General features: G+C 37.1%; 1 protein-coding gene across 2 annotated transcripts in view; it reads left to right on the forward strand.

Annotated features, from left to right (window-relative positions):
- CHN1 (chimerin 1) overlaps positions 1 to 22730 on the forward strand; it is a 176239-nt gene that overhangs the window by 22423 nt on the left and 131086 nt on the right. Inside the window, exons 2-3 of one of the 2 annotated variants that reach the window (XM_011991870.1) lie at positions 4606 to 4644; positions 12182 to 12241. The gene's annotated coding sequence lies outside the window, so the exon portion shown is untranslated. Of the gene's footprint in view, positions 1 to 4598; positions 4645 to 12181; positions 12242 to 22730 lie in introns of those variants that run through there. The other variant, XM_011991875.1, reaches the window with a different exon arrangement.

The following is a 22730-nucleotide window of genomic DNA, read 5'->3' on the forward strand; positions in this document are numbered from 1 at the left end:
GTGATCTCGGTTCACTGCAGCCTCTGCCCACTGGGTTCAAGCAGTTCTCCCTGCCTCAGCCTCCTGAGTAGCTGGGGTACAGGTACCCACCACCTAATGTTTGTAATGTTTGTAGTTTTAGTAGAGATGGGGTTTCATCATGTTGGCCAGACTGGTCTCGAGCTCCTTACCTCAGGTGACCAGCCCACCTTGGCCTCACAAAGTTCTGGGATTACAGGTGTGAGCCACCGTACCCAGCCTGTTATTCATTCTTCAAGCAGACATATTTGTGTGTATGTTTTGTTTTTTCATTTTATCATTTATTCCTTCTCTGATGCTCTTTCTTTATGTAGATTTGAGTTTCTGACTTACATCCTTTTCCCCCCCTTTTTGAAGAATTTCTTCTAACATTTATTTTTTGCCAGGTTTGTTGTGATGAGTTCTCTCATTTGTTGTTTGTCTGAGAAAGTCTTTATCTTTCCTTCTCATTTGAAGGATAATTCTAGTGGATATAAAATTTGGAGCTGTTATTTTTTTCTTTCTTCAACATTTCGGATATTTTACTCCTCTCTCTTAATGCTTTTATGGTTTCTAATGAGAAGTCTGCTTGTAATTCTTACCATTATTCTTCAATGGAAAAGTTATTTTTCTTCTTGCTTCTTTTAAGATTTCCTCTTTGTCTTTAAGTTTTCCTCAATTTTTTTTTTAATTTTCAGCTTTTATTTATATATGGGGGTTCATGTGCAGATTTGTTACATGAGAATATTGCATGATGCTGAGGTTTGGAGTACAGGTCCTGTCACCCTGGCAGTGAGCATAGTGCTTAATAGGTAGTTTAACTCACCCCTCTCCTCACCTTCTGGTAGTCCATAGTAGACATTGTGTCATATTTATATCCTTATGTGCTCAATACTTAGCTCCACTTATAAGTGAGAAGATATGGTATTTGGTTTTCTGTTCCTGTGTTAGTTTGTTTAGGACAGTGTCCTCCAGCTGCCTCCATATTTTTGCAAAGGACATAATTTCATTCTTTTTTTATAGCTGTTTAGTATTTTATGGTGTGTACATACCACATTTTCTTTATTTTTCGTTTGTTTTTCAATTTATTTATTTCAATAGGTTTTTGGGTGGTGTTTGGTTACATGAATAAGTTCTTTAGTGGTAATTTCTGAGAGTTTGGTGCACCTATCACCTGAGCAGTGTATACCGTACCCAATGTGTAGTCTTTTATTCCTCTCCCCGCCCATCCTTTCCTCTCACTTCCCAAAGTCCATTTTATCATTCTTATGCCTTTGCATCCTCATAGCTTAACTCCCTCCTATAAGTGAGAACATACAATGTTTGGTTTTCCAATCCTGAGTTACTTCACTTAGAATAATGGTCTCCACTTCCATCCAGGTTGCTGCAAATGCCATTATTTGATTCTTTTTTATGGCTGAGTAGTATTCCATGGTGTGTATATATATGTCTGTCTCTCTCTATATGTAGATATATAGATATATATACCACATGTTCTTTATCCACTTGTTGATTGATGGGCATTTGGGCTGGTTCCGTATCTTTGCAATTGCGAATTGTGCTGCTATAAACATGCGTGTGCAAGTGTCTTTTTCATATAATGACTTCTTTTCTTCTGGGTAGATATCCAGGAGTGGAATTACTGGATCAAATGGTAGCTCTACTTTTAGTTCTTTAAGGAATCTCCAGATGGTTTTCCATAGTGGTTGTACTAGCTTACATTCCCACCAACAGTGTAAAAGTGTTCCCTTTCACCACATCCACACCATCTATTATTTTTTTATTTTTTGATTATGGCCATTCTTGTAGGAGTGAAGTGATACCATTTTGTGGTTTTAATTTGCATTTCCCTGGTAATTAGTGATGTTGAGCATTTTTTCACGTTGTTTGCATATCATCTTTTAAAAGTTGTTTATTTGTGTCTTTAGCCCACTTTTTGATAGGATTGCTTGTTTTGTTCTTGCTGATTTGTTTGAGTTCCTTGTAGATTCTGGATATTAGTCCTTTGCTGGATGTATAGATTGTGAAGATTTCTCCTATTCTGTGGGTTGTCTGTTTGCTCTGCTGATTATTTCTTTTGCTATGAAGAAACTTTCATTTAATTAAATTCCATCTCTTTATCTTTGCTTTTGTTCTGTTTGCTTTTGGGTTCTTGGTCATGAAGTCTTTGCCTAAGCCAATATCTAGAAGGGGTTTTCCAATGTTATCTTCTAGAATTTTTATCGTTTCAGGTCTTAGATTTAAGTATTTGATCCATCTTGAGTTGGTTTTTGTATAGGGTGAGAAATGAGGGTCCAGTTTCATTCTTCTGTGTGTGGCTTGCCAATTATCCCAGCACCGTTTGTTGAATAGGGTGTCCTTTCCCTACTTAATGTTTTTGTTTGCTTTGTTGAAGATCAGTGGGCTGTAAGGATTTGGCTTTATTTCTGGATTCTCTATTCTGTTTCAGTAGTCTATATTCCTATTTTGATACCAGTACTATGCTGACTGTGGCCTTATAGTATAGTTTGAAGCTGGGTAATGTAATCCCTCCACATTTGTTCTTTTTGCATAGTCTTGCTGTGGCTGTGCGGGCTCTCTTTTGGTTCTATATGATTTTTAGGACTGTGTTTTCTAGTTCTGTGAAGAATGATGGTGATATTTTGTTGGGAGTTGCATTGAATTTGTAGATTACTTTTGGTAGTGTGGTCATTTTCACAATATTGATGCTACCCATCCATGAGCATGGGATGTGTTTCCATTTGTTTGTGTCATCTATGATTTCTTTCAGTAGTGTTTTGCAGTTTTCCTTGCAGAGGTCTTTCACCTTCTTGGTTATGTGTATTCCTAAGTTTTGTTTTTGTTTTTGTTTTGTTTGTTTGTTTTTTGCAGCTTTTGTATAAGAGATCGAGTTCTTGACCTGATTCTCAGCTTGGTCACAGTTGGTGTATAGCAGAGCTACTGATTCGTGTACATTAACTTTGGAAACTTTGCTGAATTCACTTACCAGTTCTAGGAGCTTTTTGGATGAGTATTTAGGGTTTTCTATGTGTGCGATAATGTCATCAGCAAACAGCGACAGGTTGACTTCCTCCTTACCAATTTGGATGCTCATTGAAGCATCTTGAAGCAGACATATTTGAACACTCCTATGGGGTCCCAAGCAATTTCCACATGATTTAAAATTTCCATGTTATGTTAATATGCCCACTATTAGTAGTCTTGCTATAACCCTTTTTCTCAAAGTATTTGTGTGATTTTTGATAACACATTATAAACCAAGTGTGATATTGCAGTTTAAAGGTTGCAAATTGGAGGCTGAATGTCTTTCGTCTATGACCATTTTACCTGAGCTACTTGTTTAGTTTTCTCAATAAACTTTCCAGGGATTTTTTTGCTTCCTTGAAGATGAAGATTTTAGGATCAGATTGCCTAATGGGTTCATGTTGGTTTCCAGCAGAGCCAGGTGATGTGGCTGGCCATATCTTTTTTTTGTTTTTTGAGACGGAATCTCGCTCTGTCGCCTGGGCTGGAGTGCACTGGCCGGATCTCAGCTCACTGCAAGCTTCGCCTCCTGGGTTTACGCCATTCTCCTGCCTCAGCCTCCCGAGTAGCTGGGACTACAGGCGCCCGCCACCTCGACCGGCTAGCTTTTTGTGTATTTTTTAGTAGAGATGGGGTTTCACCGTGTTAGCCAGGATGGTCTCGATCTCCTGACCTCGTGATCCGCCCGTCTCGGCCTCCCAAAGTGCTGAGATTACAGGCTTGAGCCACCGCACCCGGCCCATATCTTTATACCAAAAAATGTTTCTGTAGTCTTGGCTATATAGTCTTGCAGGCAGAGCTTTTGGCTGGCAAAATTAGCCCCCAGCTATACTTTACTGATGAGAAGCCAGACCACACTGGCTCCTCCTTTCTCTGATTACTTCACGTCCCTCATGTGTTTGTATTTTCATCTCTTTCCACTTCCTATTTATACTGTCTCCTACATCTGCACTCAGGCAACGTGAGGGGAAATGGACTTGAAGAGCAGATGTTCACCTCATGTTCGTTGTCATTCCCTAGATACGCTCTCTTCCATTGAAGTGTTTCTCATTTCCTGGTTTTGATTGTCCAGGATGTGTGAGGACTGAGATCTGAATCTTGCTGTTCTCTCTTCATGTTAGTAAAACCATGTACATTGGAATCCCCTAAATGTAATGGGGGAAAATAATAGAAATACTTAACTTTGGGGGTAATTAAAATTATTAATCTGGTAAATTTGACTGAAAAAGAAAAATTCAATAATTTTAGGGATCTTTCAGTGAAATAATCATTAAGCCCAAAGAAACAAAGCCTTTATTGACTATTACTTCAGTGATAGTAAGAAATGAGTACCAGCAGTAAAAGTTAACCTTGATGTTTTATGTAATAAGCAGTTGAATAAATACAATAACTTTCTTTAAACATCTTTGGAAAATTTCTCCAACTAAGGACCAAGGCTAAAAAAAACCCTTGAATGCCCTTTCATGCCTAGCACAATACCTAGAACAAATAGATCTCAAATATGTATTAAATGAGTTAATTATTAAAATGTCTCATTTAAAATATAAATGTTCGGTAATGTTAATTTGATGTTTTTTCTTTCAGATACAGATGAATATAGACCTCCTGTTTGGAAATCTTACTGTAAGTCTACAAATAAATTTAATTGTGTGGGTTATAGTGCTTTATAAGTAATATAAAAATATGGGATTATTAGATAGAAATTCCATTTTGTATCCATTGTTGAAAAATTAATTTACAACAAGGTTTGGGAATAGCATAGAAGTAATTGTGGTTAAGTAAGTGTTTCCACAAAGTCTGTTCAGTGTATGGTTTTCTGTCTGGAATGCATTTCATCCCTCTGAGCTTGCATGAATTCCGTGTAGTGAAACTTGAGACCACTTGTTAAGAGTGGTTAATAAAGCTAATACAAGGAGACACTGAGAATTCAAACAGTCTAATTATTTTCAGGTCCTGTTGCTTTATGTGAAGAAAGGAATATTTAAATGACAATAATTCAGGAGGCTATGTTGACAGAAAGAATAAGTGAAAAGAGGCAAAAAAAAAAAAAAAAAGGTGATCTAACTTTTAAATAATTACTTTCCCAAAATATAAGGGAGATACTTGATTCCATGCTGCTCTTTAAACTGCGTTAGGATAAATATTTCTTTTTAAACGTCTAGGGTTTTAGTTCTTTGTTTTCCTTTCCTTGTTTTCTAGAGAATATTATTTCATCAAGTAAAGGATATTTCAGATTTTAAGAGTTGAAATAGGGCTAATATAATCAAAATGGTTTTTTAAAATTTATGAATGCATTATTATGGAAAAGCACTATAAGTTCTTGTTTGTTTCTGTAGTTGAATTAGCAGCCTAAGAAACCTGTACTTTAATTATAGATTAACATCTTTGTAAATGTTGAGGTTTATTATAAATTTGATGTTTGTAGGTTGCTGAAATTTGCCCACTGAAGGAACAGCGATTCAGATTCTCATTGGTCTTATGTTCTCAGAAGAGATAATTTTGTTTTTAATAGATTGCCACTTTGGGCTAATTATAAGTAAAACATGAACAATCTTTAAAAATATTGCCATAGATGCTTTGCCCCAACGCTGGTGGTGCCTTTTTCTTTTTCCCTTGGGAGTATAGTTATACGAATATGTAAAAATGACTAATGTTCTTTACCTCCTAAAGATTTTGTCTCGTAATCTCATTGGCTGGAAGCCTATTTAAAATTCTTCTCTGGCCGGGCGCTGTGGCTCATGCCTGTAATCCCAGCACTTTGGGAGGCTGAGGCAGGCGGATTGCCTGAGGTCAGGAGTTTGAGACCAGCCTGGCCAACATGGTGAAACCCAGCTCTACTAAAAATACAAAAATTAGCTGGGTGTGGTGGCACACACCTGTAGTCCCAACTACTTGGGAGGCTGAGGCAGGAGAATTGCTTGAACCAGGGAGGCAGAGGTTGCAGTGAGCCAAGATCATGCCACTGCACTCCAGCCTGGGCTACAGAGTGAGACTCCATCTCAAAACAACAACAACAACAAAACAACAACAACAACAACAACAAAAACTTCTCTGCATTTTCTGGTTTTCAGTTTATCTTTATTCTCTGACTCTGACTTGCACCCTGCACATTTTAAATATAAGAACATTTATGAAGCCTCAGACTATTATTGAGTTTGTGGTGATCTTTTCCTCTGTGAAAAATATCAATTAGTAAATGTAGTATATGCAATTGGTATTTTTTGTAGCTTCACATATCTTGCATGTCTTGCAGTAGCTATCATTTGTTTTAAAAAATGGCATTTATGTAATCCCAGCACTTTGGGAGGCTGAGGCGAGTAGATCACCTGAGGTCAGGAGTTTGTGACCAGCCTAACATGGTGAAACCCGTCTCTACTAAATACCAAAAAATTAGCTGGGTGTGGTGGCGCATGCCTGTAATCCGAGCTACTTGGGAGGCTGAGACAGGAGAATCCCTTGTACTTGAGAGGCAGAGATTGCAGTGAGCCAAGATCGCACCATTGCACTCCAGCCTGGGCAACAAGAGTGAAGAGCAAAACTCTGTCTCAAAAAAAAAAAAACAAAAAAAAACCACATTAAAAAAAAGAGAGATACGCTATTACTTTGTCGCCCAGACTGGCGTTCAGTGGTGCAATCTTGGCATGCTACAGCCTTGACCCCCTGGGCTCGAGTGATCCTACCGCTTCAACCTCCTGAGTAGCTGTGACCACAGGTTGATTTTTAAAAATTTTATTTTGTAGACTACAAGGTCTCACTGTGTTGCCTAGGAAGGTCTCCAGCTCCTGACCTCAAGTGATCCTGCCTCCTTGGCCTCCCATGTGTTGGGATTATAGGTGTGAGCCACTGCCCAGCTGAATCTTTCTTTAATAAGACTATAATTCTGTTACTGAGTTTTATCATTTCTCTTAATGACTTCAGTGTCTGAACTCCCCATAATCATTTTAATAGTAGAAATGTGTAGGAAATTATTAAAATAAATATTTTATCTTTTGACTGTCAAAGGAAAAAAACTTCTGATTCAAGGAAATTTTATAATTAAACTATATTAAAAGCAAGTGGAAAAATCCTTTTTGGAAATTTTCTTATAAGATTATGATATTAATCTTCCAAGATTTGAGTATGTACAAATTTTAACAAATGAGGAAACATAAAAATTGCAGCCAGGCATGGTGACTCAGGCCTGTAATCCTAGTAGTCTGGGGAGACTGAGGTGGGAGGATCTCTTGAGCCCAAAAGTTTGAGGCCAACCTGGCCAATATACGGGGATCCCATCTCTACCAAAAAATAAGAAATAAAAACATTAGCTGGGCATGGTGTTGCCCTCCTGTGGTCCCAGCTGCTTGGGAGGTGGAGGTGGGAGGAACTGCTTCCGGGGTGGAGGTGGGAGGATTACTTGGGCCCAAGGGGTGTGGAGGCTGCAGTGAGTTTTGATCAGGACTCTGAACTCCAGACCCTGTCTCATTCATTTATTCATTCATATTAAATAAATAAATGCATTCTAACGATGACTTTTTATGATCATATAGATGGTTATTGTGTTTGTCAAATTCCGATCTTAGAAAAAAATGTGATTAAGTTGAACTTTTTGTTTGTATTATCTTTACCACTCAGGCAGTTTTACAGTTTTTACAACTAGCTCTAAATAATCTTCAGTAAGATGTTTATTAACTGTACCTTAAGGACTTCATCTCTTAGGAGTCTTTACATTTTAGTAGGAAAAATTTTAAAGACTGATAGGCCTGTAATACCCTGATGTCATCAATAGAGACTGGAATTTTAAATAACTGAGGTAGGAGGCATTGTTCAGTTTCCTTAATATTTGAGCCATGACAATCTTAGGCTAGATATATGTATACAGTTTAGAATTGATAATTGACAATATTTTCTACTAATACTCTTTGGGACCGACAAACTGTAATGCTTCAGCATCTCCGTAATGTGACTTAAATTTAATTATTAAAAAATTCTTAAAATGGTAATGAAATAGACATGGGCTGAAATTTTAAAAATAATTAGGTATGTCAGTTCATGTAAGGCGGTACACCCGTTGAAAGCTACTCAAGAAGTTCTAATTGTTCACTTCTGTAATAGATCTATAAAAGTAAACAAGATGATTTAATTTAATGTCAAAAGTTGCTACATGTTAGTGTGTTTTGTTTTTCTATCTTTGGCATGGTGGAATCTGAACAGGATTTCACAATTTGATTCTAGAAGAAACTTATTTTACCCATGCCTATCTTGTACTTCTTACTGTTAGTTCCACTGATCTTGTTAAAATGTAACTCTGAAGTCTTACAAATATAAACCAATAGGGAAATAAAATTAGCAAGAAGTCTAAGTTTTGGACTCTTTTTAAACAAATATGGTTTTATTGCTTTTCAATACTTGTTGTGTGAATTAAAGCAGGAACCTTACCTGTAATAAATGAGACAAGCAAGCCAGGTTAGGACTCTGAGACAGTAGACCGTGGAGACCCTGTCTATAGAGAGTAGCTCAAAATTAGCATCTTTTATTGTCTTGTTAGACTCTGGGTTCAATATTGCTAGATCTGAGTTTTCAAGAGAGGCTGGCATTCTCTTTTGCTTTTGTTGTCCTTAAGTTCCTTAATTTTTTGATGTTAAATACCTACTCAAATTTAAAAGACAGCAAACAAAACACATGTGGGCCAATTTTGACTTCAAGATACCAATTGTGATCTTTGGACTTGATGAACAATTTATTGTCTGTAGGGATTGAGAGTTTCATTAATAAGTATATATGATTGACACTTCTAAGGTGATTGAAGATATTAAGTACTTTAATCATATATTCCCTCATCTTGAATTTAGCTATTAATTTTTGGTGAATCTTTTAATGATTGTGCTGATTTAAATTCAGCTGAGTTCCAATTCAAATTATCAAAAATTCTAAACTGAGAGAGAAGGGCCTGAATTAGATGTCATTATTTTGTATAATTTTTTAATGATCTTTTTGATAGGTGTGTTTTGAATCCAAATTTGTTATATTTGTTATAAAATATCCAAGACTTGATCAGGCACAGTGGCTCACACCTGTAATCCCAGCATTTTAAGAAGCCAAGGTGGAAGGATCACTTGAGCTCAGAAGTTTGAGACCAGCCTGGGTAAGATGGTGAAACCCTGTCTCTATAAAAAATACAAAAATTAGGCTGGTCGCGGTGGCTCACACCTGTAATCCCAGCACTTTGGGAGGCCGAGGCGGGCAGATCACGAGGTCAGGAGATCGAGACCATCCTGGCTAATACAGTGAAACCCTGTCTCTACTAAAAATACAAAAAATTAGCCAGGCGTGGTGGTGGGCGCCTGCAGTCCCAGCTACTCAGGAGGCTGAGGCAGGAGGATGGCATGAACCTGGGAAGTGGAGCTTGCAGTGAGCTGAGATCATGCCACTGCACTCCAGCTTGGGTGACAGAGCGAGACTCTGTCTCAAAAAAAAAAAAAAAAAAATTAACTGGACATGGTGGTGTGTGCCTGTAGTCCCAGCTACTTGGGTTCTGAGGCATGAGGATTGCTTGAACTCGGGAGGTTGAGGCTGCGGTGAGTTGTGTTTGTGCCACTGTACTCCAGCCTGTATGACAAAGTGAGACACTGTCTCAAAAAAAAAAAAAAAAACAAAACAGGAATTAAAAAAAGCGAGTCTTAAAGGTAGATTAACCATTGGTAACCACTGGTAGCCAATCAGGAAGCATTTGTCTAAAAGTTTCTCTTTATGAAACAGAGCTTTATCCTTTGAGACAATTAGGAGGATTTGAAAGAAACTGAAAAGTAAATAACCTTATGTGACTTAATGTTAAGAAAATACTGTACCCTTTGAAACTCTGATGAAACAAATTTGAAACCCAGATCAATTCTCATATGACAATATTGTCTCCCCTTTTCTCATAGTGGCTCATCTTAATGTATGCTTACTGAACAGGCAAATGCTTACTGCTGATAACCAGATACTACAGTATTTGTGCTTTGAGTCAAAATCGACATTTTACTTTCTGTATTAACTTTTAATGTTCTTCTTGACTGTCATTCAGTTCTCAGAATTGGATTTTCATAGATGGCAGCACTTTCCAGAGCATTTTCTTGACAAAGGGAAATACCAATGTTTTGAGAATTACTGATCAAAGTAGAAATGTGAACTGAATTTTTGCCTTATGGTTACCAATATGGAGGAATGGACTTGAAGAATCTTTTTTTTTTCTTTTTACATTTTTTAGAGATAGGGTCTCGCTGTGTTGCCCAGGCTGGTCTCTTAAGCTCAAATGATCCTCCCACCTGGGCCTCCCAAAGCGCTGGGATTACAGGTGGGAGCCACTGTGCCTGGCCCTTGAAGAACGCTTCTTTCTTACAAATCATGTTTTGGCCGCTTTTAAGGAGCGTGGAGATTTACACATATCATGGGGTGATACACATGTACTTTTCATTATCAGGGCCAGACAAATTTGACTTTAGTGCTTTTTCTTCCCTTTTCTACCTCAGAATTAACTCTCTTTGTGTCATCTCGTAACAATATATAAAACTGTATCCACAGGAATATTTCTTATTAACTCTCTCAATGAAATATGGGTATCTAAAACTATTTTAATGTATTACTTCTCTTGGGGACTTTTGCCATCAGGAGAAAAAGGTAAAGGAACACATTTCTACCAATAGAATTTAAACATTACTGATGAAGTAGCTTTGTGTTTGATTTTTAAACAATAAAGCTGTATTTTCTCAGTTCCTTTTAAATTATAGCATTGCTCTGATACTATGTTTTAGTGAGGAACTCAAGATGCATCCTAGTAATCAAGTATTATTATAAAGAATTTTATGTATTAATACCAGTCTCCTATGCATAATAATGAGTAATTTTCATTGAGCATTTACTGTGAGCTAGGGACTATTTTACATCTTTTACATAAATTATTTATATCCTTATCTGTGAAGTAGAAATTATTATTAATCCCATTTTGCAAATAAGGAAAATGAAGGCACAGAATGCAGTGTTAGTGACAGAGCCCCAGTGTTCAGACTCCAGATTGTTCAATTCAAGAGTTCAAATTCTTAACCACAGTGCTGTATCCCCTTTGCATAGAAGTACACATGGTGATTGTATCTGTGTGTGTTCACTGTGTGTGTGTGTAGAGAGAGAGTGTATATATACACACACATTTATATGTACACACACAGGCTAATTATATATGTGTGTATATATGTATAGTCTAATTGCATTTATTCTATATATGTTCCTATGATGTAGGTGAATCAGTGTGGTCAGAAGTAGAGTCTGTGTAATGATATCCCTTTGAAATCTGAGTCATCTGTTACCTGATGGTCCCAGATTACTGGGTAGTTTGATGTTATGTTGACAAAATATCTTAAGTATTTAGAATATTAAATTATATGTGATTATATATGTAGAAATAGAAAAAAATCTCTAAGAGATAAACTTAGACATATGTAGCCACACATCCTATTCATTCTTTTTTCATTTTAAATAAAAAAGTCTGAAGTGAGGCTAGAAGGAAGTCATGGTATCAGTATAATTTTCACTGATACATTTTCATATGCCCTGAAAATGATTCACTCTTTTGGCAAGTTATTTGAATATCTGAATTCTTTCTTTTGCTATATTTGCCCTAGTTGAATAAGCAGTGGTAACTTTGGCTCAGAACTTTTGTTTTTAGGGAAAGAGGAAGATTATCTTTGAAGGTAGATGTTTGCAATATAAATAGGGGAGAAAAACAGTGTATCTGTTACATTTAGCCTGTAAATCTTGATTTTAGTTTCAAGCTTGACAATAACATGCTTTAAATATATGTGTATATAACCATTATTGGTTTATATCAAAGACATCCTTTAATATCCCCACAAAGAATTGGGAAAAATAAATGACCAGATTTCAGAGAACAGAGCCAAATATCCAGCACTGACTTGTTACAAGGTAAAAAGACACTTATTTGGATTATGATTTTTCTGTTTGTATTGCTCCTGGGCTTTCACTAAATGTAGTTTTGTTTACTTTCTTTGTTTTGTTCATAACACCATTTAATAAATAAGGTTATACCAGTTTTCTTGTGAACATAAAAAGCAGCCAGGTTTTTATTTCTAATATATTGATAAGTTCTATGGAAGGGACATTGACACTTTTTGTTTCTACCTTCTCACAGTATATCAGCTACAACAGGAAGCCCCTCATCCTCGAAGAATTACCTGTACTTGCGAGGTGGGTGTAATGAAACTGCTACCAAAAAATGTCTCTCAACCATCTGTTTCCCAAACTTTCACCTTCTTCAGTGACTTGGTTGTTTGTGAAATAAACCACTTAACACTAATTGATATCATAAAATTATAACTTGAACACATTTTTCTTAATCCTTCTCATTTGATTTAACTTCCACTTTTTAGTGGACTGTTTGGAACACAGTATAGAATATGACAATATAGTTTTAAGGGTTGTTCGTATTCTTTTCAGTTAGTTCTTACATTGTTTTTTCATTGTTTAATATTCTTTTTTTAGAACAAAGTTTGAAGCCATCATTATAGGATTATTGAATTCTTTTTTACATTGAAATAAGTGTTTAACTTATGATTTTAAAAATGAACAAAAGATATGGATAGTTCACCAAAAAAAGATATGATGTATGACAATATTTGTAAAGATGTTCAAATTTCATTGATAATAAGAGAAATGCCAATTAATATACAGAGAGATCATTTTTACTTTGCAGATTGGCAAAAGTTAAAAGCTCAGAGTATACTTAATTGGCAAGCCTGTGAAGAAACAGGCACTTATGTTGCTGACTGGAATGTGACAGTGTAATTTTATGAGAATTTTGTAGTATCTACCAAATTATACCATCACCTACCTTTGACTTACCAGTCCAAATTCTAGGAATTTATCCTGATGAACCACCTGTACAAATATAGAATAACATATGCTCAAAGTTTTTCATTATAGGATTGTTAGTAATAGCAGAAAAAACCTAAATGTCTGTCCAGAGGAGACGGATTGAATAGAATAGAATACTACAAAGAATAAGGAAGATTTCTATGTACTGATATGGAAAGATTTCCAGATATACAATGTATATAGATATAGTGAGTATGGTCCCTTTTTCATATGAAAGAATAGAAAATAAAAAATATGTAGTCTGGCCAGGCAAAGCAGCTTATGCCAGTAATCTCAACACTTAGCGAGGCACAGGCGAGAACAGTTTGATCCCAGGAGTTCAAGACCAGCCTGGGCAACATAGTGAGAGCTTGTTCTCCACAAAAAGGAAAAGTATATTTATAGATATAGTTTATTTTTTGCAAAAGAGAAGCACAGAAAGGGTTAAACCAGAGACCAGTAAAATAATTATGATAAGGATTGGATGAAGAGCACTGTGGAGGAAATAGGGATGGGAATGAGATTTTTCTAACTCTGATTTTATAGTTGTGACTTTTGACCCATGTAAATGGTCATGTATTGAAACAAAAAAGGTAAAGAAAAATGATTTTTAAAAAGCAAACCCAGCCGGGCATGATGGCTCATGCCTGTAATCCCAGCACTTTGGGAGGCTGAGGCGGGCAGATCACAAGGTCAGGAGTTTGAGACCAGCCTGGCCAACATGGTGAAACCCCGTCTCTACTAAAAATACAAAAATTAGCTGGTTGCGGTGGCAGGCGCCTGTAATCCCGGCTACTGGGGAGGCTGAGGCAGGAGAATTGCTTGAACCTGGGAGGCGGAGGTTGCCGTGAGCCGAGATCGCACCACTGTACTCCAGCCTGGGCAACACAGCAAGACTCCATCTCAAAACAAAAACAAACACACACACACACACACACAAAAGCGAACCCTAAAATTCAAAACAAACAAGAACAAATGAGCCTTACAAATTCACGACGTAATCACCAAAAAAATAAACTTAAATAGCTTTTATTTATTTATTTAACTTTTTATTTTTTTGAGACAGAGTCTTTCTCTGTCACCCAGGCTAGAGTCCAGTGGCGTGATTTGGCTCACTGCAACCTCAACCTCCTGAGCTCAAGTGATATTCCTACCTCTGCCTCCCAAGTAGCTGGAACTACAGGCATGTGCCACCATGTCTGGCTAATTTTTGTGTTTTTTTTGTAGAGATGGGGTTTCGCCATGTTGCCCAAGCTGGTCTCAAACTCCTAAACTCAAAGGATCCACCCACTGTGGCCTCCTAAAGTGTTGTGATTACAGGTGTGAGTCAGGGCACCTGGCCTTTTAAGTTGCTTTAAAAACTATATTTTAAATTGACACATAATAATTGTACATATTTGTGTAGTACAGAGCGATATTTTGATACATGTATACACTGTAATGATTAATTAGGGTTATTAGCATATCCATTACCTCAAATATTTATAATTTCTTTGTGTTGAGACATTCACAATTCTCTCTTCTAGCTAATTGAAACTATACAATAAATTATTTGTAACTCTTATCTAGGATAATTTTATATTTATTAACCAACCTCTCCCTATCCTTTTCTTTTCTCTACCTTTCCCAACCTCTAGATACCACTGTCTTGTTCATCTTCTGTGAGATCAATTTATTTAGCTTCCACATGTGAATGAGAATGTGCAGTATTCATCTTTCTGTGCCTTTCTTATTTCATTTAACATAATGTCTTCCAGGTTCATCCATGTTGCTGCAAATGACAGGATTTCATTCTTTTTAATGACTGAATGGTATTCCATTGTGTAGATAAACCACATTTTCTTTATCCATTTGTCTGTGGATGGACACTTAGGTTGATTCCATGTTTTGGCTGTTGTGAAAAATGTTGCAATAAACATGAGAACACAGACACCTCTTTGACATACTGATTTCCTTTTCTTTGGATATAACCCCAGTAATGAGATTGGTAGTTCTATTTTTAGTTTTTTGGTGGAACCTCCATACCATTTTCCGTAATGGCTGTATTAATTTGCATTCCCACCATCAGTGTATGAATTCCCTTTTCTCTGCATCTTTGCCAGCATTTGTTTTGTCTTTTTGATAGTAGCTATACTAACTGGGGTGACATAAAATATCTTATTGTGGTTTTGATTTGCATTTCCCTGATGTTTAGTGATACTGAGCATTTTTCCATATACTTCTTGGCTTAAGTAACTTTTAAACATATTATTCTGATTGTACAAACTCAGAGGGAAATATTCTAAGGACAAAATTTGCAAAAGGCAGAGGTGAGAAGACAGTTTGAACCCAGGAGTTCAAGACCCGCCTGGCAATATGGCGAGATACCGTTCTCCACAAAAAAGAAAAAAAATAGTTTATTTTTGCAAAAGAGAAGCACCGAAGGATTAAACCAGAGACCAGTAAAACAATTGTCATAAGGAGTAGATGATCAGATGTTCAACATGTGAACATTTACATAGTTCAAAAGTCACAACTATATAAAAACAGACTTAGAGAAGTCTCACTCCCATCCTTAACTACATGTGTAGTAATCTTGAAATTATTTTGTTTGTAATATAGGATAGAGCAAAGAAATAATTTTACTGGATTAGGGGGAACCAGGGTTCTTAGGAGATATTAATTAGGAGAATGGGATGAAATTAGAAAGTGTACTGTGGTATTAGTTTTGAATTGGTGGCATTAATATTAACTCATAGATTTAAAAAATTTGTTTTCTATCTCAGTCCAAGGAAAGGGCCTAGAAGCCCCAGTAAGAATGAATATATCCAGGGTGTAGATTTTGGGTTCCAAATATGGTTTCCTACCAAAAGGAGGCAATGTTCCTTAGAGAAGTTCCTGATTTCTTAATGGGGGGCAAAGAGGTCCTGGAACATACCATGTCGGAAAGCAAGAATGTACTCAAAAACTGATGGGGACATGTCAAAAAGGCACAGGAGCCTATTTGAAAGTTTCCTACCATCAAAACTTGAAACAATTTGAACATCTAAAAGAATAATGGTAGGTATGGATTATAACACATTATGTGAAAGAGAATTTGTAAGTCCATAATCGTACTTTAAAATTGAAAAAAAAAAACTCACTTTGTTACAAAGAGAGAAAAGGGGGAAATATAAAGTTGTTCAAGAAATGACACTTAAAATGTAGACAAAATATAAAATTACAAAATCACTAATTTGCACTAATGATTGACTCCAGGCAAGGATCATCAATCATTGGATATTAAAACCATTGGGTGAAAGGCTGTAGGTGAACAGGATATTTACATGGTCTTAAGGTATGACAACACCAATTATGTGTTAATTGCAAAGAGAAAAATATACCTTTATAGTGGAGAGATCTGGTGGTCAAACTTAGCATTACCTGTAATGGGACAAACTGATACGTGTCTACTAAAGTGATGCAGTGAAACACACAGTATCACCTGTATAATATTTTTGCCAAAACTATTTAACTTAAATCTAACTGTAAAGTATGAATCGGACAAGTTCAGAGTACGTACATTCCATAAGACATCTGCCCTGGGTTTATAAATCATGTCGTTATCACACACACACACACACAAAACAGAACAGTGGTGGGACGATATAAAATTGAAGGAGACTAAAGAGACATGGCAATCAGATTCAAGGACCTTGATCGGGTCCTCAACTTTATACATGTATTTTAAAGCTATAAATTTTGGGTACAATTGGATAAATTTGAGTATGGACTGTGTTAGGCAATATGGAATCATAATAACTTTCCTAGATGACACATTATTGAAAAACAATTACTTCTCGGCTGGGCGTGGTGGCTCACGGCTATAATCCCAGCACTTTGGGAGGCTGAGGTGGGTGGATTACGAGGTCAGGAGATCAAGACTAGCCTGGCCAACCTGGTGAAACCCCATCTCTACTAAAAACACAAAAAATTAGCCGGTCATGGTGGCACATGCCTGTAGTCCCAGCTACTCAGGAGGCTGGGGCAGGAAGATTGCTTAAACCCTGGAGATGGAGGTTGCGGTGAGCCAAGATCGCACCACTGCACTCCAGCCTGGGCAACAGAGGAAGGTTCTTTCTCAAAAAAAAAAATATATATATATATTAAATAAATAAAAGAAAAGTAATAAAATAATTATTTTTCTGTTGATAAAAATGTTAAAATGGATTTTGTCATTGTGACATCTGTTTTAAAACACAATATAGCTTTGAAAATACATAGTTAGTTACAAAGAGAACCAATTTAGAGAATTAGGTAAGAGTTTCATGGGATTATCTTTTGAATGTCCAGTTGCATTTTAGATATATGTAGATTTCCAGTCTGTGTATTTGTAAGCATAGAATAAGTATGAGGTACTTGATTATTGCCTTTCATTGCTACTATGCTGTGATCAAGGATGATTAAACAATTTGCATGTAATGGGAATTTTAAAAATGCTTTTTAATAAGATGTTTCATTTTGTTTCATGTTCTCTTCAGACATACTTTTAAGTATGTGAGAAACTGAAGGTGAGAAATTGGCAGTACTTTGGAAAGTCCTGAAGTATTTATTAGTAAGACTATTATCTTTATTGAAAAACAGCTATATCATTCCTTTCTTAAAATAATTTGAAACCACACAAATGAAGATGTAATAAAAAGAATAAAGAAAAGTTGAGGAAATAAAAACAGCAAAATGCCAGTAGATTGCAGTGCTGATTGAGGATCAATGTAATTGCGTGAAAAGTGTTCCATAGTTATAAAGTATTTAAAACTCTGAAGGCCAGTATTATCCAGTTTTTTCCTGAATTAAATTGTTCTTAAAAAAATTCATTTGGCATGACATTAAGGTATGATAAATCAATGGAACTGACTTTTAAAGGGCTAAGCTGATGTGGTCAAAGTAGATTGCTTTCTGGTGATTCACCCTGATGCAGAGACACAAGATAGAATAAGATATTGGAGGAATAGATGGATGTTAGAGTCTCTGACAATAATTTCTTTTTATTTACCTTTCCTCTATGATTGATTGATTGCTGCTATCCCCTGAGGAACTAGACCAGTTGTATTCTCTCCTTTGGTTAAAAGCAGGCATGAAAGCATTGAAAAACCAGAAAAGCAAATTGTACAAGTGACGTTTTCCTACTTAAATTGAGCAATGTATTCATCATTTCCACTTTGTAATATAAAAAATATTTGTTGTATTAACTTTTCACAGTATTTTGTGAAATATTTATGTTTCACAAAAATATAATTTTTTTTGTAAATATTCTATGTTTGTTTATATTTTAAAATATTTATATTTTTTTCTCCAAAAAATAGCAGTCATGTTTTAATGACTAAATTGGTGGGCAAGGAATGCTGTTCAGAATGAAAAGATTTACTGTGACTGACTCTCCTTGTACATTGTAACTATCCTTACATATTCACAGCTTATAGTCTGTTTGTCATTTCATGTTAAGCACCTGGTTGAATTCAAGTAAATGTATATATGTATATATATGTGTGTGTCTGTGTGCACACACGCACACACGTGTATGTATATAGAGTGACCGAGTACACACAGGTATAAATTACATAGGTATAAACTATATCTATTTATTACATAGGTATAAAATCTATCTAATTCAGATGGAGATATGAGAGAAGCTCCATATCTTTTGTTCACTGATATTAATACAGTGTATTTGGCATCTGACCATTATTAAACATGGACCTTCAAAGTGGACGCATTTTTTCCCCTGCTATCCACACAGTGGGAAATGTAGTGATTTTTTTTTAAACACATAAAACCAAATTTCTATTCCCTATGATACATTTTTCAAGATAGTATTGCAGGGAGTTGGATAGCTTTTTTTTTTTTTTTTTTTTTTTTTTTTTTTTTGTTGAGACGGAGTCTCGCTCTTTCGCCCAGGCTGAAGTGCAGTAGCTCCATCTTGCCTCACTGCAAGCTCCGCCTCCCGGTTTCATGCCGTTCTCCAGCCTCAGTGTCCTGTGTAGCTGGGACTACAGGCCCCCGCCACCATGCCTGGCTAATTTTTTTGTATTTTTTTAGTAGAGACGGGGTTTCACCGTGTTAGGATGGTCTCAATCTCCTGACCTTGTGATCTGCCCACCTCAGCCTCCCAAAATGCTGTAATTACAGGCGTGAGCCACCGCACCCGGCCTGGATAGCATTTTTGAGTACAGGTGCACATTATGGTAACAATGAGGTTGTCTTTCTCTAGGCTAAATGGGTAAAGTAGACTGAGGCTGGACAAAATGTACTGAAACGCAAGTCAGTGCTATTAATGTAATGAGAAATGTAGATAAAATTACACAATTTACACTGTATTCAAGTTCTAATTACAATACCAATTAGAGGAATACTGAGTATGTATTTTGGTAGCACATGTTTTATTTTTATTTACTTTTAATATTTTTTTTAGGTACAGATTCTTGCTCTATTGCCTGGGCTGGAGTGTCGTGGCCCAATTTTAGCTCACTGCAGCCTTGCGCTGCCAGGCTCAAGTGATCCTTCTACCTCAGCCTCCTGAGAAGCTGGGATTGCAGGTGTGCACCACCATGCCTGGTTTTTTTGTTTTGTTTTGTTTAGTTGTAGAGACAAGGTCTTACTATGTTCCCCAGGCTTGTCTTGAACTTGTGGGCTCAAGCGATCCTCCTGCTTCAGCTTCCCAAAGTGCTGGGATTATAGGCGTGAGCCACCGTGCCAGGCCAACACATGTTTTAAAAATATTTTTCTTCAGACCTACTTATAGAAGTAGGAAATTGACTGTAATCATTTTACTCACTTGTCTCCCGCAAGCAGATTATGTTCAGCACCTAGGTATGCTGACTGGTGTGTAGTATAGGTTGTTAAATGCTTGTAGAGTGAAATGAATGAATGAGATATCTTTGTCTAATTTATTTTTCAATACAATGTTCTTATAATATGGCTTACAAAATGTGTGCATTAATACCTATATCTGGCCGGGCGCGGTGGCTCAAGCCTGTAATCCCAGCACTTTGGGAGGCCGAGACGGGTGGATCACGAGGTCAGGAGATCGAGACCATCCTGGCTAACAAGGTGAAACCCCGTCTCTACTAAAAAAAATACAAAAAACTAGCCGGGCGAGGTGGCGGGCGCCTGTAGTCCCAGCTACTCGGGAGGCTGAGGCAGGAGAATGGCGTAAACCCGGGAGGCGGAGCTTGCAGTGCACTGCACTCCAGCCTGGGCGACAGAGTGAGACTCGTCTCAAAAAAAAAAAAACAAAAAAAAAACAAAAAACCTATATCTGTTAGAGATGCTCTGGTTCTTTCTGTCACGTGTGTATTTGTTTATTCAATCAACATTCTTGGAGGGGCTGCCATCTCCCAGGCCCTCAGGTTTCAAGTCAAATAAAGCAAGATCCCTGTCCTGAAGGAGCTTCCAGTCTAGGTGGGGAATGGAGCAGTAGCTCAACCTTTACTTAGCATTGAAGCACAGAGTTGGTAGTACTTACCTTGATACATATGTATGCAGCTCCTCTGGCCAAGGGCAGAGTACTTGTGGGAGAGTGGTAAAAGATAAGTCTGGAAAGCTAACCAGGCATTAGTAATAAAGGGTTCTATGTCCTAAGCTTAGAGTTTAGACTATAGAAGTGAAAGTATTTTAAGCAGGAGAAAAACATGATTGATTAGGCTTAGAAAGAACATCTGGCTTCAGGGAAGAGGATGGATATTTTAGAGACAAAAAAACTGGTTTAGGAGGCTATTATGATAGTCCTTGCGGCAAGTGGAAAGAACCTATAAGACACTGGTTCTGAGAATAGTCAAGAGGGATTAGGAAACGGGAATATTTAAAGCAGTAGAATTCTCAGGACTTGGTGACAAGGTGGTCATGGGTTGCATGGGAGTCTAGTAGATTTTCAGGAACCAGTCAACTCTCCTAATCTTCTCTCATGTCATACTTGCTTGGCAAAACTGCAACCCTATTGCTATCTCTGCCTATTCTGTACATTCTGCCAAGTAACAGTATGGCTGGAGGACAATGAAATATTTCGGAATTTCTGAACTTCAAGTTGGTACTTAATGCTCCCTGTACTGCCTTTATTCATGTCACACCCTTTCTCTCTTCTCAAACCTCTAATACAGGGGTCCCCAACCCCCGTGCCACAGACTGGTACTGTCTTGTGGCCTGTTAGGTACTGGGCACCACAACAAGAGGTGAGCAGCAGGCAAGTGAGCAAGTGAAGCTTCATCTGTGTTTATAGCTACTACCCATCGCTCACATTACTGCCTGAGCTCTGCCTCCTGTCAGATCAGTAGTGGCATTAGATTCTGATAGGAGTGTGACCCCTATTGTGAACTGCCCATGCAAGGGATCTAGGTTGCACATTTCTTATGAGAATCTAATGCCTGATGATATGTCACTGTCTCCCGTTATCCCCAGATGGGACTGTTTAGATGCAAGAAAACAAGCTCAGGGCTTCCACTGATTCTACATTATGATGCATCATATAATTATTTCATTATATATTACAATGTAATAATAATAGAAATAAAGTACACACTAAATGTAATGTGCGTGAATCATTCCAAAACCATCCCCTTACCTCTGACCCCGGTCTGTAGAAAAATTGTCTTCCACGAAACTGGTACCTGGTGCCAAAAAGGTTGGGGACCACTGCTCTGATACCTGACTCCCTCTCCTAATTTTCAGCTCATAATTTTAAATCCTACTTTACCCCTGCTTTTTTTTTTTTTTTTTTTTTTACTTTTAATATCTTTTTAAGATACAGAATCTTGCTGTGTTGTCTGGGCCATCAGAAGGGAACTTCCACAAACTCCCACCATCACATCCACCCAACCATCAGCGTTTGTGTCTGTATGCTCTGCATTCTTGCTTATCTTCATAGAAGATAACCAGCTCTTCACTACACTGAACCTCATTTCCTCTCATCTGCTTAAAGACATAATCCTAGCAATTCTGTCCTTTCCTCCACCATCGACAGCTTTTCCCTTTCTACAAGATCGTTTTTGTCAGCCCACAAATATTCTATTATTTCTCCTATCTTAAAAAGTTCTCTTGACCCTGCTTTCTCTATTTGCCTCGCTCAATTTCTTTGCTTTCTTTTGTAGAAAATATTTCAAAGTGTTGTCTGTACTTGCTGTCTGCACTTAGACCTTTACCAACTGCCACTCCAAGCGGAACTGCTTTGGTGAGGTCAGCACTGACTTCCACATACATACAAATCTAATAGTTGGTTTTTCTCTCATCATCCCATTAGGAGCATCTGATACAAGTGATGACCTTCTCCGCCTTGATACATTTTCCTTACTTCGTTTCTAGGATACTACATTCTTTTGTTTTTTCTCTTGCCCCACAGTCTATTTCTCTGGTGCTACTTCAACCTGATCTCTTGATTTTGGGGTGCCCCCAAATCCTCTCCTCTTTTCTTCTCTACCTATATTTACTTTATTATGATCTTACCAGTTTCAGGTTTTAATGTGACTTACATTTCTTTATATGTCCAGTCCTTTCTCCCAAACACACACATACACACACACACACACACACACACATATACACACACACATATATATCCAATTTCCTACTCTACGTCCCCTCTCGTATGTCTAATAGACATCTCAAACAGAAATAGCATGTTCAGAACAGAACCTTCTATTACCACAGCCTTCCATATCTCAATTGATGGCAGTTACTTAATTCTAGTTGCCCAGATCAAAATTAGGAAATCATATTGGGTCTACCTTAAGAATATGTCCAGAATCCTAACTGTATTAGTCTGTTCTCATATTGCTATAAAGAAATGCCTGAGACTGGGTAATACACAGAGAAAGGAGATG

This window comes from Mandrillus leucophaeus, unplaced genomic scaffold (assembly GCF_000951045.1).
Source record: "Mandrillus leucophaeus isolate KB7577 unplaced genomic scaffold, Mleu.le_1.0 Scaffold40, whole genome shotgun sequence".
Lineage (NCBI taxonomy): Eukaryota > Metazoa > Chordata > Mammalia > Primates > Cercopithecidae > Mandrillus > Mandrillus leucophaeus.